The following is a 4,233-nucleotide window of genomic DNA, read 5'->3' as shown; positions in this document are numbered from 1 at the left end:
CTCTGTTCAGTCAGAGCTGAAGCTGATGGGTCCCCGCGTGTTCATGGAATATTGTGGCTTCTCACTTGGGGATGGTCAATAGGATTTGAAAATCTATAGATTTCACTCAGAGCAAGCTTAGTCCTGTAAGAAAAAAATAAAGGCTGAAAAATTATAGCAATATTATCCGATTAGTTTGGTTTCACCCTGCTGTTGGCATCTGCTTTATTCTCTCTATTGTCTTTGTGCAATTTGCTGTCACGTTAGAGAAATATAGTACATGAAATCCTGGCCTAAGCAAAAGGCAAACAGAAACAGTGAGTATGTCCCCCACCACTGTGAAGACCATGGATAGGTTGCTGCCTGCCAGAAATAGATGTAGTTTATAGTTTGTTCAACTCCATTGCTCACATTTTTTCATTTCCTGTTCTCAGATGAATAAATGGGGGGAAAAGAGAAAAAAAGGACTACCATAAAAAGTACATTTTCCCCCTTTATGTTCAATTATGGAAGGACATTTATAAACACAGGCATAAAGCCCAAAGGAAAGGAGAGATTTCCTAAATGTTGTCTGACAGTCATGTTAGCTTCCAAACAAAAATTGTTTAAAAATACATTTAGGACATATAAGCAGAAATATTGACATATGGTATGTGATATTTGGCTGAGTTTGTGGATGACATATGAGCCTATCTGGAGGAGTTCTGATAATTGTATAAGCCACGAAGAGTCTGGTCGTCAGAAACACGGACATTTAGGTATCTATGGAAACTTAATGGTTGTGTAGAAGAATTTATTTGATAATTAATGCAAAGGAATGTAACCAACATGTTAATGAGATTTATTAGAAATAACTGAATTACTCAGTTTTTATTTTGGTAATTTCCAAAAAATGCTATTTGCTGGGCCCCTTGTAGCCATGACCTTTGTCAATATCTACAGGTGAATTCTTGTTTCCAGGCTGCTTAGGGTATGACATTTGTTCATCAAAATGTTACCTCTGAAGCATATCCCATATACACTTATAGTATGTATAAAGATAGAAGGACACATAGATTTAGGAGAAAAAGCTAGATTTGCAGCAGTATGTGCTCAAAACTGTGCTTCCTTGAAAAGTAGAGTTTTCAAGAGATAGCATGGTTTATGAGAAATTCGATTGGATTGAAATTAGAAAATTTAGTTTCTATTTCTACTTTTGTCATCTAATTTTATGAGTCTAGATAAATGACATAATCATTCTTGGATTTATTTATACAACTCTAAAATGGGAAGTTGTTGATTTTCAAGATTCCTTCATTTTCTAGATATCTGTTGAATCCCACTGGGTAATTATTGGGATATGAAACCCCTTTTTTATGTCAAGACTATTGGTTGAAATACCTACAAAATTATATAAAAAGTAAAGAAAAAGTATCTGAATAGTTTTTTTTTTTTTTTTTTTGGTTTTTATTTAAAGATTTGACTTAGCCACTTGCTCACCCCTCAAGTTCTGGTATTTTTTTTATTGGAAGTGAATTGAATTTACTTTTGGGGATCTGACACATTTTCAGTATTTAATCACCCCATCCATACATAATGCTATATACAATCATTTAGGAAGGACCTCTTTATGTCTTTTATTAAAAATTATATATATATTTAATTGAAGTATAATTAACATACAGTATTATATTAGTCTCAGGTATACAATATAATGATTCAACAATCCTGTACATTGCTCAGTGCCCATCATGATAAGTGTACTCTTAATCCCCTTTATCTATTTCACTCATCCCCCCCCAGCCACCTCCCTTCTGGTAACCACCAGTTCTCTATATTTAAGAGTCTGTGGTGTTTTGTTTGTACCTTTCTTTTTCTCTTTGTTTCTTAAATTCTACATATGAGTGAAGTCATATGGTTTTTATCTTTCTCTGACTTACTTCACTTAGCATTGTACTCACTGTATCCATCCATGTTATTGCAAATGGCAAGATCTCATTAATTTATATGGCTAAGTAATATTCTATTATACACACACACACATGCACACACACATACCTTAATCCTTTCATCTATTGATGGACACGTGGGTTGCTTCCATATCTTGGCTGTTGTAGAGAATGTTGCAATAAACAAAGGGGTGTATATATCTTTTCTAATTAGTGTTTTCATTTCCTTTGGATAAATATCCAATAGTAGAATTAGTAGATCATATGGTAATTCTATTTTTAAATTTTTGAAGAATTTCCACACTGTTTTCCACAGTGGCTGCACCAATTTGCATTCCCACCAACTGTACACAAGGTTGTTTTTTCTCCACATCCTTGACAACATTTTTGTCAATGACAAAATTCTTGTCATTTTGATTCTAGCCATTCTGACAGGTGTAAGGTGATGGCATTGTGGTTTTGATTTGCATTTCCCTGCTGATTAGTTGATTTTGAGCATGTGTTCATGTGTCTGTTGGCCATCTGTATGTCTTCTTTGGAAAAATGTCTTTTAGGGTCCTCTGCCCATTTTTTAATTGGATTGTTTGGGTTTTTTTGTTATTGTTGTTTTTGAGGTGTGTAAGTTCTTTATATATTTTGGATATTAACCACTTATTGGATACATCCTTTGCAAATATCTTATCCCATTCAGTAGGTTGCCTTTTTGTTTTGTTGTTGGTTTCCTTCACTGTGCAAAAGCTTTTTATTTTGGTGTGGTCCCACTGGTTTAATTTTGTTTTTGTTTCCCTTGCCTTAGGAAAAATATCTAGAAAAATGTTTCTGCAGCCAATGTCAAACAAATTACTGCCTATGTTTTTTTTTAGGATTTTTATGGTTTCAGTTCTCACATTTACATTTTTAATCCATTTTGAGTTTATTTTGTGTTTGGTATAAGAAAATAGTCCAGTTTAGCATGTAGCTGTCCAGTTTTCCCAGAATCATTTGTTGAAGAGACTGATTCTTCCCCATTGTATATTCTTGCCTACTTTGTCGTAGATTAATTGACCATATAAGTGTGGGTTCATTTCTCGGCTCTCTACTCTGTTCTATTGATCTATGTGTCTGTTTTTGTGCCAATACCATACTGTTTTGATTACTGCAGCTTTGGAGTATGGCTTGAAATCTGTGATTGTGATGCCTCCAGCTTTGTTCTTTCTCAAGATTGTTTTGATTACTTGGAATCTTTTGTGGTTCCATACAAATTTTAGGATTATTTGTTCTAGTTCTGTGAAAAATGGTGTTGGTATTTTGATAGGGATTGCATTAAATCTGTAGATTCCTTTGGGTAGTATGGACATTTTAACAATATTAATTCTTCCAATCTATGAGCATGCATTATCTCCCCATTTGTTTGTGTCATTTTCAATTTCTTTCATCAGTGTTTTATAGTTTTCAGAGTACAGGTCTTTTACCTCCTTGGTTAAGTTTCTTCCTAGGTATTTTATTCTTTTTGGTGTAATTGTAAATGGGAGATTTTTAAATTTCTCTTTCTACTACTTCATTATTAGTGTATAGCAGTGCAAAAGATTTCTGTATTAGTTTTTTTTTTTTTTTTACAATTATTTTTACCTGATCTTGTGGCACCTGTGGATGTTTCTGTATTTATGATCTTAGAGTCAGGAAAGAAAACATGTCACCCTCCTACCTTAGGCACTTTAGTGATAGATCACTGAAGGACTGTCTTAATCTAGCAGCTCTGTAGGCATCGGTATCATTTTCAGGAAATAAGCTGGTGCGTTCAAATGGGGACAGTAAGGGGAACTTAATGAGCTGGTTAGAGTTTAAGGAGCTAGTTGGAAGTTGCAGTCAGAGTTGAGGTTCACCTGAAAGCAATGACAAAAATCTTTAGGACAGGCAGAAACAAGGAAACATTGACACTTTTAGGGCTACAGGAACAAAGGGAGAGAGTGGACTTTGGAATCTGTAGAGTTTCCAGGTAGCCTTTGACTACAGCTCTGTGCTTCAGTGAAGAAATCTTTTTCTTCACTGAAAGAGATACTTCTCTCTTTCTCCACTGACTGACATCTTGCTAGTGTCTATCATTGGCCAACTCAAGAGCAGACAGAAGCCAAGGGAGCCAGAGAAATGCAGTCTGGCCAGGTCGGTCTCCAAAGGTTCACAACATGATAGAAAAGAATCAAGTGTGGTCTGGAGAGGCAAAGAGAGATTATCAAGTACATTCATTATTTGATGCTGTAGAAATATTGTCTTCATCCTATAATAAGTAGTTGTATGTATTTTTAATAGACATTTAGAATGACTATGGCAAGATTAACTTTAATGGAAA

Source organism: Mirounga angustirostris, unplaced genomic scaffold, assembly GCF_029215605.1.
Source record: "Mirounga angustirostris isolate CCGP_5_RB_7025 unplaced genomic scaffold, mMirAng1.0.hap1 SCAF_8, whole genome shotgun sequence".
Taxonomy (NCBI): Eukaryota; Metazoa; Chordata; class Mammalia; order Carnivora; family Phocidae; genus Mirounga; species Mirounga angustirostris.
This window is presented reverse-complemented; position numbering follows the sequence as displayed.